At 43.5% G+C, this 13,906-nt stretch overlaps 1 long non-coding RNA gene across 1 annotated transcript in view; it reads left to right on the forward strand.

Moving 5' to 3' along the window:
• The window catches only part of LOC138648783 (uncharacterized), a 183,467-nt gene that overhangs the window by 112,530 nt on the left and 57,031 nt on the right, over positions 1-13,906 (forward strand). Inside the window, exon 4 of the long non-coding RNA XR_011315189.1 lies at positions 5,355-5,394. This is a non-coding gene — a long non-coding RNA (uncharacterized lncRNA). The remainder of the gene's footprint in view (positions 1-5,354; positions 5,395-13,906) is intronic.

Raw genomic sequence — 13,906 nt, forward strand, 5'->3', positions numbered from 1 at the left:
CGCCTTGACTACTGCAACATCCTTTTCTGTGGCCTCCCTGCTAACACCCTTGCACCTCTCCAGTCCATCCTTAACTCTGCTGCCCGACTAATCCATCTCTCTCCTCGCTACTCCTCCGCTTCCCCCCTCTGCAAATCTCTTCACTGGCTCCCATTCCCTCAGCGTATCCAGTTCAAATTGCTAATACTGACCTACAAAGCCATCCACAACCTGTCTCCTCCATATATCTCTGAACTAATCTCTCGATATCTTCCCTCACGTGATCTCCGGTCCTCCCAAGACCTCCTTCTCTCCTCCACACTTATTCGCTCCTCATCCAATCGCCTCCAAGACTTCTCCCGAATATCCCCCATCCTCTGGAACTCTCTGCCCCAACACGTCCGACTATCAACCACAGTCGGATCCTTCAGACGGAACCTGAAAACTCATCTCTTCAGGAAAGCCTACAGCCTGCACTGACACCGCTGCTGCCTCACCAGCACCGGAGCTACTGCCTCACCAACACCGGAGCTACCGCCTCACCAACACCGGAGCTACCGCCTCACCGACACCGGAGCTACCGCCTCACCGACACCGGAGCTACCGCCTCACCGACACCGGAACTACCGCCTCACCAACACCGGAGCTACCGCCTCACCAACACCGGAGCTACCGCCTCACCAACACCGGAGCTACCGCCTCACCAACACCGGAGCTCCTGCAACCCTCAACCTACTGTCTCCTTCCCCATAATCCTGTAGAATGTAAGCCCGCAAGGGCAGGGTCCTCGCCCCTCTGTATCAGTCCGTCATTGTTAGTTTGTTTACTGTATGTGATATTTGTAACTTGTATGTAACCCCTTCTCATGTACAGCACCATGGAATCAATGGTGCTATATAAATAAATAATAATAATAATAATCTTAGTTATGCTCTGGTATCTGGAGAGACCTTAAAACATAATAATGGATAGTCAATTATTTGCATTTGAAAGATCTGACGATGTCAAATTTCTGCAGATTCGCTCATCACTACCTTGTTGTCATTTTGCTTTATTACAGTGGATAGCTTTAGGCTACTGGACAACATTATGGGATGTGAATCCTGTGCCCCAACATGTGCTACCCCAATCAGGAGCGTGTAGAGCCAAGATCAAAATGATCTGATTTTGCCATCTAGGACAGAAGAGTCCAGTGTTAGTTTTCCTCTCCAAACCCTTTTTATGACCATTGGGCCTACTTTCCACCCAATTGTGAGTCCTGCACAGGTTTTCTCTCCCCCTTAGTTACATATGGATGGGTCCGAGCCCTCTTATCAAAGCTCAAACTTTTGGACGGGATACAGATATATTTTCCAGTTGATTGTTTGGGCAGTGGTGTGTAGGCCATAGTCTTGCAGTATTTGGACATTGTTCAGATTGTATTTTTGGGACACGTTATGTGAACTTACTTTTTTCAGCCAGCCCAAGCCCTCCGCAGCTCAGCAAAATGCTAATGTGAAACTAGCCTAACAGGCCGTTAGTGTGAAAACCATCGTCTTCAGTGTGTTCTCGCTGAGCTGCAACCAGTCCTCACTCCCGTCAGTGGCTTTCTTGATCTGAAGTTGGTCATTGTGGCTGTCCCATGACTGAGCTTTGGGAGGTATTCATAATAATAGTTAATGGTTGTTTTATGTTCATTAATGGTTAAAATTGCAAAGTGCTTGTGAAAACAATCACTTTTACAGTTTACATCTTATTAATCCTCTCCTTTCTCAAAAATGGAGGGCTTTCTAATTCTGTACTTACCAGCCTCATCAGAGTGACTGGTCTTGTAGACAAGGAGCTCAAGCTTCAAAGCAGTTTGATATAGACCTTGCATGCGCTCCTCTGAAGCTCATTGTCTCGCTGAATCCCGGCTTCAGTATGCCTGCAATTCTCTGAGGAAGCAGTGGCAAAGCTTCTGCTTTCAGCATTGGAGAGCGCACAGTTCAGACCAGCAGTTCAACCATCCCGCTGGAGCGCACTGTCAATCTTCAGGAGTGCACTGCTCCCTGACAAGTAGAAATCCTGGAAGTGCTCCTGAAGACAAAAGATGAGCGCACCCATTTAATTTAGAAAGGATAGTCTGGATAGTACAGGGTCTTTGATCATCAGCAGTGTGCTGCCCGAATTTGTTTATCAGTTCGCCCTACTTTTGGAGTCCATTACCGAGCCAGTGCCTCTGCCATCTGTTCTAATTCAACTGTATTTTATAGTCTTTTTATATTTGGTCTCCTTGTTTGTATAGAAACGCAAAGAGATTTTCAGTTTTCGTATCCATTCCCTCTAACTAGAGATGAGCGAATCAATTCACAGGACCCTGGTCAGCCACCAGTAGCCAAGCAAATGGCCTAATACCTATTGTGATCACCTGCTGCCTCTTCTGGCATAACACCATTGCGGCTGACTCATACATGACATCATCACCGTGGCTGACGCACCCACATGACATCATCCCTTCAGCTGACACGCTCATATGACGCCATCACTGCAGCAGACGTACACATGATGTCATCACTGCGGCCAATGCACACATGATGTCATCACTGCGGCTGACGCATACATGATGTCATGCCAGGCTGGCTAATGAAAAGAGCAGTGGGGGATACCAGCCGGAAGGAGGCGGTTCACATGGCTCATGTCTAGTGGCCATTGACTACAGATGTGATCGCTAGGCCAGAGTGACTCATATCTACTACTAATTATAGTCTCTAGCCTAGAAGAGACGGCATCCCGTCTGTCAGTCACCTGACTGCTGAGAACTCTGATTGGCTACAGTAGTCAGCTGACTGGAACAGGATGTCGACTGATAGAAGTGGTCAGGTGACTGCAGAATGGGAGGTTATCATTTCCAGTCCTGGCAGATAATCCGCAAAGGAGCCTGCACTGTAGTGACCAGAATAGGACCTGAGAGCACTGCTATATTTGTTATCTTATAACATTATTTACCTGTACAGACACTTTTATTTAAGTTAGACAACCCTTTACAGTCCTTTACAGCCATCTGAATGGGGTATTTTGGTGGCAATCAAATGGATATCTGCAAACTGCATTCATTTTGGGAAACATGGATTTTCACATTATGTATGGGACAATGATAGAAATTTGCACAAATTTTAATAGTGCAAAGATAAAAGTTAATCAGTTGTCTCACTTTGCTGATACAATCGTCATTTTTTTGTGGCACATCTGATATCAATACATAGAAATGATAAATGCTAAAAATCTAAATAACTGGACTACTAAAAAGGTCCGTCCATCCAGCTTGCGCTACCGCCGGGCAGCCTGCTTAGACCTGGCACTAATTCTATTAAGTTGAGTAAATGTCTTGAATTCAAGGGTTTTCTTAGAAGCAATTCTTATATTTTTTGGATAAAAGATCTTAATCTTTGGGGTTAAGGGTCGAATGTTTATTTTTCATTGTTTCTTTAAAAGAATGCTTTAGAAAGTCGTATGTAGTGTCATGTAAAACATCCCTCAATGAGCTCTATACTAATCCAGTAAGAGGCACCACATCAAACAATCCGGCCCTAATAAACCTGACTGTGACAGCTCTCCGAGACCCTCGCTCCCGGGGGTCTAGGACCTCCCTGCAGAGCAGCAGTTAGAAAAATGTTTGTCTTTTGCTTACAAAAAGGGTCATGGACCCATGATACTAATTAGGGTGATGCCTGAAGAGTGTCTTTTCAACACAGATCGCCCCATGATTTCTTCACAGCGCCGTGACTGACAGCCAACGGTTAGGTCCTTGGCTGGTTTTCAAGAGTCGTTCACACAGTTAAATATATATTTTTTAATTTATTTTTCCACTTTATATGGTGTTTAAAAAACAACAACTTTGGTTTACATAATTTTTTTAAACTACTTACGAAAACAATTATTAAATTAAATAAAAATTCTTCTTTTTCAGACAAATTTCCTGTGCGTTTTTATAAAATATATATATATATATATATATATAAATATTCAAATTAAAAATATACATATATAGGGTGGGCCATTTATATGGATACACCTAAATAAAATGGGAATGGTTGGTGATATCAACTTTTTAATTAGTATATGGGAGGGGGAAAACTTTTCAAGATGGGTGGTGACCATGGCGGCCATTTTGAAGTCAGCCATCTTGGATCCAACTTTATTTTTTTCCAAGGGAAAGAGGGTCATCTGACATCAAACTTATGGAAAATTTCACAACAAAAACAATGGAGTGCCTGGTTTTCACACAAGTTCATTCTTTCATGAGTTATTTACAAGTTTATAACCATTTATAAAATGTGTTCAAAGTGCTGCCCATTGTGTTGGACCATTCAACTAGCCAATGACGACCAATCCACTTTTCAGGAAACTGTTCATGTAGGAATGCTCGGACCTGACACCCATAAAGTGGTGCACCATCTTGCTGGAGAAACTCAGGGAACGTGCCATCTTCAGTGCATAAAGAGGGCAACACATCATCACGATGGTCGTCGTGGGCCAGTTGAATGGCCACCAAGGTCTCCCGATCTGACCCCCTTAGACTTTTATCTTTGGGGTCATCTGAAGGCAATTGTCTATGCTGTGAAGATACGAGATGCGCAGCATCTGAAACAACGGATACCCGAAGCCTGTGTTAGCATTTCTTCTGCAGTGTTGCTATCAGAATGTCAAGAGTGGGAGAAGAGGGTTGCATTGACAATCCAACACAATCGGCAGCACTTTGAACACATTTTATAAATGGTCATAAACTTGTAAATAAGTCATGAAAGAATAAAGTTACGTTAAAACCAATCATACCATTGTTTTTCTTGTGAAATTCTCAATAAGTTTGATGTGTCACATGACCCTCTTCCCATTGGAAAAAATAGTTGAATCCAAAATGGCCGACTTCAAAATGGCCGCCATGGTCACCGCCCATCTTGAAAAGTTTCCCCCCTCCCACATACTAATGTGCCACAAACAGGAAGTTGATATCACCAACCATTCCCATTTTATTTAGGTGCATCCATATAAATGGCCCACCCTTTATATAATTTTTAAGTTTTAAATAAAAATATTCAAAATAAAGACATAGGTATATATAAAAACAAGCATTTTATAAAAATAAAATATTCAAAATATAAATATAGATGTTTAAAAAAACACATTTTATAAAATTATTACACATATAAATACATAAAATATTTTTATGAAAACATACTGTATACCAAGTAAAAATATGAATGGATTAAAAAGTATTAAAAATCTAAAATTCTAAATAAAAATATAAATGTATTAAAAAAAATATATGGTTATTGCTTTTATATGAGTATAACTTTAATGAATTACTAATTAAATACAAAAAATATATACCGTATATTTTTTTTATCTTTTTCTAGCTTTGCAGTCAGGGCGGAGAAGCAGAAAGTTGCATTTTAGGTGGGTTTTTTTTATATAAAAAAGACATGAAAAATATTTGTGGTGGAAATGTAATATCTGCACTGGTTTCATATTTGTTTTTTTTAAATTACGGTAATTGAAAAACTTCTACCGTATTTTAATGGTTCACAACTGGAAATGAATGCTGGCTGCAATTTCAGGTTTTAATTATTTTTTTAAAATAAATATTATTAAACAATTTTATGCTCATTGTGGACAAATGGTTATCATTATAATTTGATAGTAATGTAAAAAATAGAAGATACATTTTATATAACATTATTTTATGGACTTACGGTAATGTGTTTTACTATCATTAATTTTAAAAAATGTATTTTTCCATGTAATTTTCCAAATAATTTGCCCCACGTTTTGTATATAGTAAACTCCAGTAGTACGAAAATAATAACTAAATAACAGGTTTAATTGCAGTAAAAAAAATTCCTAGTAAATTGCCGCCAATGTAAGCGCCTGGGTTTATTGCTGTAAGCCGCATTGGTAATATATTCATAGCAATTTATCACCCCGTGTATTGCAATGGAGCAGAAATGTGCGCAGCGTGTCTGTACAGCACAGATCTGCAGGTGAATATGAATGGCTGCTCCCTTGATTGATTGATGAGGGCTTGTCAGCACTGCTGCCAGTCACAGGCAGAGCAGGTGTTTGGGGCAGAAGCTTTGTCCCCCTGCCCTCATGGAATGCAGCTACAGATAAAACTGCTGCAAATAGCCTATCAAGCTGTGCTCCCCATAATCATCATCACCACAGAATGCAAACCAACGTACAGGTGCAGAAGAATCATTGTATTATGAAAAGGAGCCGAAATGTCATTATCATGTTGGATTCCTGACTCCTAATTAAAGCTTAAATCCATCTCTTCTGAGGTTCACCTATGGACTCAAACTAGATGAGCAGCTAAATCACTTCATAAATACCGTATATTACTTATCTTGTTTTTTTATTCTATGCTCTATTCACTATTCGTCTCCAGAGCTGCACTCACTATTCTGCTGGTGCAGTCACTGTGTACATGCATTACATTACTGATCCTGAGTTAGCGCCTGTATTATACTCCAGAGCTGCACTCACTATTCTGCTGGTGCAGTCACTGTGTACATACATTACATTACTGATCCTCAGTTACCTCCTGTATTATACTCCAGAGCTGCACTCACTATTCTGCTGGTGCAGTCACTGTGTACATACATTACTGATCCTGAGTTACCTCCTGTATTATACTCCAGAGCTGCACTCACTATTCTGTTGGTGCAGTCACTGTGTACATACATTACTGATCCTGAGTTACCTCCTGTATTATACTCCAGAGCTGCACTCACTATTCTGCTGGTGCAGTCACTGTGTACATACATTATATTACTGATCCTGAGTTACCTCCTGTATTATACTCCAGAGCTGCACTCACTATTCTGCTGGTGCAGTCACTGTGTACATACATTATATTACTGATCCTGAGTTACCTCCTGTATTGTACTCCAGAGCTGCATTCACTATTCTGCTGGTGCAGTCACTGTGTACATACATTACTGATCCTGAGTTACCTCCAGTATTATACTCCAGAGCTGCACTCACTATTCTGCTGGTGCAGTCACTGTGTACATACATTACTGATCCTGAGTTACGTCCTGTATTGTACTCCAGTGCTGCATTCACTATTATTATTAGTATTTATTTATATAGCACCATTAATTCCATGGTGCTGTACATGTGAAAAGGGGTTACATACAGGGTTATAGATATCGTTAACAGTAAACAAATTTACAGTGACAAGACTGGTACAGAGGGGAGAGGACCCTGTCCTTGCGCACTTACATTCTTCAGGATAATGGGGAAGAGACAGGAGGTCATGTGCTGCAGCGCACTGGTGGTGGTGAGGCAGCAGCTTGGGTGGTTGGTGAGGCAGCAGCTCGGGTGGTTGGTGGGGCGGCAGCTCGGGTGGTTGGTGGGGCGGCAGCTCGGGTGGTTGGTGGGGCGACAGCTCAGGTGGTTGGTGGGGCGACAGCTCTGGCGGTGGCGACTCGGCAGCTCGGGTGGTTGGTGACGTGGCGGCAGCTCAGGTGGCTGGTGACGTGGCGGCAGCACAGGTGGTTGGTGTGGTGGCAGCTCGGGTGATTGGTGAGGCGGCAGAATGGTTATTGTAGGCTGTAAGCTTTCCTGAAGAGATGGGTTTCCAGGTTCCGTCTGAAGGAGCCGAGGGTGGTGGATAATCGGACGTGTTGAGGCGTGGAATTCCAGAGGATGGGGACATTCGGGAGAAATCTTGGAGGCTGTTGTGTGAGGAACAAATAAGTGTGGAGGAGAGTAGGAGGTCTTGGGAGGATCGAAGATTACGTGAGGGAAGATATTGGGAGATTAGTTCAGAGATATAGGGAGGGGACAGGTTGTGGATGGCTTTGTAGATCAGTGTTAGTAGTTTGAACTGGATTCGTTGGGGAATTGGGAGCCAGTGGAGGGATTTGCAGAGGGGTGAAGCAGGGGAGTAGCGAGGAGAGAGGTGGATTAGGCTGGCAGCAGAGTTGAGGACAGACTGGAGCGGTGCAAGGGAGTTAACGGGGAGGCCACAGAGGAGGGTGTTGCAGTAGCCGAGGCGGGAGATGATGAGGGCATGCATAAGAGTTTAAGCAGATTGTGGGCTGAGGAAGGAACGGATTCTGACAATATTTTTGAGTTGGAACCAACAGGAGGTGGCAAGAGTTTGGACGTGCGGTTTGAAGGACAGGGCAGAGTCGAGAGTTACCCCGAGGCAGCAGATTTCAGGTGCGGGAGAGAGCGTGATGCCGTTTACCATAATAGATCAGGTAGGGGGTGTACGCGAGATGGGGGAAAGATGATGAGTTCGGTTTTGTCTACATTGAGTTTTAGGAAGCGAGAGGTGAAGAAGGAGAATACGGCTGACAGACACTCCAGGATTCTGGACAGGAGAGAGGTGACATCTGGGCCAGAGAGGTAGATCTGAGTCTCATCCGCATATATAGGTGGTACTGGAAGCCATGGGACTTTGAGTTGTCCAAGGCCAAGGGTATAGATGGAAAAAAGTAGAGGCCCTAGGACAGAGCCTTGATGGACTCCAACAGAGAGGGGGCAGGGTGAGGAGGTAGTGTGGGAGTGGGAAACGCTAAATGTGCGGTCGGAAAGGTATGATGCAATCCAGAGCTGCGCTCACTATTCTGCTGGTGCAGTCACTGTGTACATACATTACTGATCCTGAGTTACCTCCTGTATTATACCCCAGAGCTGCACTCACTATTCTGCTGGTGCAGTCACTGTGTACATACATTACATTACTGATCCTGAGTTACATCCTGTATTATACCCCAGAGCTGCACTCACTATTCTGCTGGTGCAGTCACTGTGTACATACATTACATTACTGATCCTGAGTTACATCCTGTATTATACCCCAGAGCTGCACTCACTATTCTGCTGGTATAGTCACTGTGTACATAGATTGCATTACTTATCCTGTACTGATTGTATGTTATACTTCAGAGCTGCACTCACTATTCTGCCATTTTTTTCCATTAACAATTAGTAATATTGTGAATGCAGCTCTGGAGCATAATACATCTGGAAAATAATTTAGAAGAAATAGAAAGTATGTATAGGATCCCTTACTGCCATGTCCGCTTCCAGGCCTCGGTGTGAATTCTGCTCTGTGTCTGTACCAGTTAAGTCTGTAGACAACAAGGTGACATCATTTATTGACAGATGTAGACGGACATAATTCCGAGTCCGGGCCATGACGCAGCCTAGTGACTAATTGTGTGACCTGGATGCGTTTCTGGTACATGTTGTTTTGCCGCTGGACTTACTCCACCTTCTACATATGTTTATGGCACGAATTGATCACGTTGTGTTTGGAGGGTATCGGTTTTACCCATTGATCCAGCGCCTCGTACTATTAGTCAAAGCAAACAAAAGCGTCTTCAAAATGACGTTTCCCTAAAATCCGCCACCTCTTTTGTTCTCGTCTCTTGTCAACTGAGAATTCACTGAATTATTCACATATTACCATGGAATCTGTTTGTTGATCACCAAATAACCGTTCTGTGGACGGCGGTAACTGTAGCCGCTGTTCAGGTGTGATATGGAATATCCCGTATAACCATCGCAGGGCGCTGCCGACAAGTCACAGGCAAATCTCGTCTTCTATTCAGTTTCGTCATGCCATGTTACACCCGATGGATAATTCAGGCCCAAATATTATGATGCTATTGACTAAATCCTAAACCCTGAGCCAGGGGTCCTGAACCTGGGATGCACGGACCCCTGATGTGCGGTCCTGGCGGGATGACATGGCCGCATCGTTCCGCCTGTGCTTGTATGATGAAGAAGAGGAAGACTCGGCACCGTCCTCGCTGGGGACCTATTACTTATAAGAATAGTAATCTATATTTTGTCTTTTTCTGGAACATTGTTACTTTTAAATAGGCATCCAGGACGTCACTGATGGTTAAGAGGGCACTGAGGGGCAGTTTTATTTTTTTGCAGGCGCTCAGGGGGCATTACTACTACGTGGTAGCACTTGTGGTATTATTTGTTATGGCACTCAGGTGGCATTATCTACTATATAAAGCTGAATGTGTGTGTGTGTGTATGTGTGGGTGTCCGGGATTGGCATCTGCACCGTCGCAGCTACAGCCACAAAATTTTGCACAGTCACACGTCTGGACCCCGAGAGCGTCATAGGCTATATTGTGAGGCGAAATTTTAACCCCGCGCGTTCCAATTCACCAAACAATTTTGCCCCTATCTACATAATGGGGAAAAAAGTGAAAGGAAAAGTGTTGGAAGCGTCGCAGCTACAGCAACAAAATTTTGCACAGTCACACGTCTGGACCCCGAGAGCGTCATAGGCTATGTTGTGAGGTGAAATTTTAACCCCGCGCTTTCCAATTCACCAAACAATTTTGCCCCTATCTACATAATGGGAAAAAATGAAAGGAAAAGTGTAGGAGGCAAATTGACAGCTGCCAGATGTGAACAAGGGGGACTTAAAGAATGAGAGCGATGGCGCCAAAGAGTATATACAGTACAGTTGCTAAGGTGGGGCCTCGACATGGGATACTCACCACACACGGGGATATGAACACACACAAAATGCGCCACACACTACCACGTGCTTGAACACATATTACCCTCAGCACACATTTCACCACAAATACACCAACCTCGCCACATAAAAGTCAAAACACAAAAGTCGCCACTCAAAACTCGCCACGCGCAGAACTCGCCACATGCAAAAACTAGGCTCTTGCAAAACTCGCCACAAGTGCAAAATTCTCCTCATGAAAAACTCGCCACACGCAAAACTTGCACACGCGGAAAAATTGCCACATGCACAAAAGTTGCAACACAAAACTTGCACATACTCAAAAGGCACCACACATAATACTCGCAACGCGCAAAACTCGCCATGCGCAAAACTTGCTGCACACAACTTGCTACACTAACCTGTCACATGCAACTCGACACACAAAAAGTTGCTACACGCATGTTGCTACACAAAACTCATCTCACAAAAGTCGCTACATGCATGTCGCCACACGCAACTCAACACACACAACTTGACAAACGAAACTCGCCCTAAAACACACACAAGTCTGGTATTATCCTTCAAAAATAAAAATCTGATTAATAAGCAGACAAACTACAACAATTGCACCATATAGGAAATACGGCAGCTGTCAGTCACATGACCTGTCTATTATGTGTATGTGTGAGCTAATATATACTGCCAGGGGGAGGGCTTCCTGTTGGCTGGGGATTTATCAGGCTGCCAATTTAGCTTACAAATACTGAGGTAAAAATACTGAGCAAATAACGTGTGAACGAGGTCTAATACAGGAGAGATGACACACAGGTATATACTATATAGAGGAGGAGATGACATATAGGTACATATATATACAGGAGGAGATGACATACAGGTATATACTATATACAGGAGGAGATGACATACAGGTATATGCTATATATAGAAGATGACATGCAGGTATATACTATATGCAGGAGGAGATGACACTTAGATATATACTATATACAGGGGAGATGACACACAGGTATATACTATATACAGGAGGAGATGACATACAGGTATATGCTATATATAGAAGATGACATGCAGGTATATACTATATGCAGGAGGAGATGACACTCAGATATATACTATATACAGGGGAGATGACACACAGGTATATACTATATACAGGAGATGACATACAGGTATATACTATATATAGAAGGAGATGACATTCAGGTATATACTATATATAGGGGAGATGGCACACAGCAGGTATATACTATATTCAGGGGAGATGACATACAGGTATATACTATATACAGGAGATGACATACAGATGTATACTATATATAAGGGAGATGACAAACATGTATATACTGAGGTGATGAGGTGAAAATGAGAGGTGTGAGGTGAAAATGAGAGGTGTGAGTGCAAAATGAGAGGAGTGAGGAAAAATAGTGGAGTGATCAGAAAATGACAGATGTGAGGTTGAAATGACAAGTGTTAGGGGGGAATGAGAGGAGTGAGGGAGAAAATGAGAGGTGTGAGGGAGAAAATGAGAGATGTGAGGGGGAAAATGAAAGATGTGATTGGGAAAATGAGAGGCGTGATGGGAAAATAAGAGAAGTGAGGTGCTATAACTAACCACAGATATTTACTATGCCCAGGCAACGCCGGACTCTTCAGCTAGTTACTTTATAAAAGGGCTTTCATGCCACTATTACTTTATATGGGCCACTAAGGACATTTTTACTCCATTATGGGCAATTGGAACATTATTAATTGTTAAGAGGACACTTGAAGGAGTTGTCTACCCTTGGGGAACAAGTTTGCGCTGTGAGGATTCACAAGTCTGCAGTCATATAGGGACACTACAGACTTGTACTCCAAGACCGGAAAATCCCAGTACTTTTTAATGGGGGGCACGAAAGGGAGATGACTTTTTTTTTCCACTTATAAAAGTAAAGTCCAGTGCTGAATATCCTAAAATCTTGAAAGGTTTCATTATATATCCCACAACGTACTAGGACAGGGACAAGTGATACATTTGACGCGTTTCAGATTGCAAATAATCCTTTACTGTAGCTAGGTTAAGGATTCTTTGCGATCTGAAACGCGACAGCTAATGTATCATTTGCCCCTCGCCTAGTATGTTGTGGGATGTATAATGAAACCTTTCAGGACATTATTACAGTCGCTTCTGGATTTCTCTATTTGCAGCTTGGATCAATTACTTGGCGGTGCACCTGTGGATGGTGAGGGAGCTTGGTTTACTTTTTTTCTATTACTTTTTAAGTGGCACTCGGGCCATTACTACTTTATAAGGGGGTACCCAAGGCATTATTTTTACAAGGGCAATTATGATATTTGGTGGGCATTCAGGAGGCATAATTACTCTTTGGTAAGCACTTTGGGGCATTATTACTCGTTAAGGTTGCAATTATGGGACAGTAGTTTATAAGGAGTGCAAAGGCCAATACTACTTCATAAGAGAGAACTCAGGGGAGGGGGCATTATTTTTTTTTTAACGGTGCTCTCAAGACGTTATGAGGGGAACTACAGGCATCATTTGTTAAAGGAGCATTACTTTATAAGGGGCACGCAGGCCATTGCTGCTTTATAAGGGGGCTCTCGGGCATCATTTCTTTATAATCGGTCACTTATAGTATGTTTTGTTACGCTTGGGCTCGGAGTGTTAAGCGCGAGCGTGGATCATTGACCCACTGTGCCACGGACTGGACTTACCCCGGAGGGGCATGACTAAGCAACTACCTTGTTCGCTGGGTCCTCTAGTGGTGAGGTCAGGCTTGTGCGGCAACTAGCTGCCAGGTACCACTCCACGGCGGTGTCCGGCAGTACCAGGTGAACCCCAAAGGGACAGGAAGTTGTAACGACAGGTACTGGCACGAACGGCAAGAATACTGGCGGGCATGGCTGGTGCAGGAGGGTGCAGCAGGTATGTTGACTGACACGGCCGATTCGCAGGCAGACACGGCTGGTATGCAGGCAGGCAGGTAGGTGCTGGGGGGGCACAGGCAATATACAGGCAGGCAGGTGCTGGTGGGCACGGCTGACACACGGGCACAGGTAGGACCCAGTTCAGACTAAACAGACAGGAACAGCTTCAGGAAGAACTGGATCTCTGGCAGGTACGGCTGCAATAAACGGGTTGGACCTGTTCAGACTAGACAGACAAGGAAAAGCAGGTGTGAACAAGCAGGGAACCGCACATGAGGAAGGTACGGAGCCAGGGTTTCCCACAGGAGAGACAGGACTCACATGGAACAGACAGGGTTAGGTAAGAAGAGAACAATTGCAAGGACAAGTACACACAGGACAAATGGGACCAAGTTCACACAAGACCAATACAAGGACATGTACACACAGGACAGACGGCCAAGATCAAACAGAGTGCTTACAATGAAGTGGTAAGTATACACACTAATTAATAATGTAGCACAGCAACAACAA

This window comes from Ranitomeya imitator, chromosome 9 (assembly GCF_032444005.1).
Source record: "Ranitomeya imitator isolate aRanImi1 chromosome 9, aRanImi1.pri, whole genome shotgun sequence".
NCBI classification, from domain to species: domain Eukaryota; kingdom Metazoa; phylum Chordata; class Amphibia; order Anura; family Dendrobatidae; genus Ranitomeya; species Ranitomeya imitator.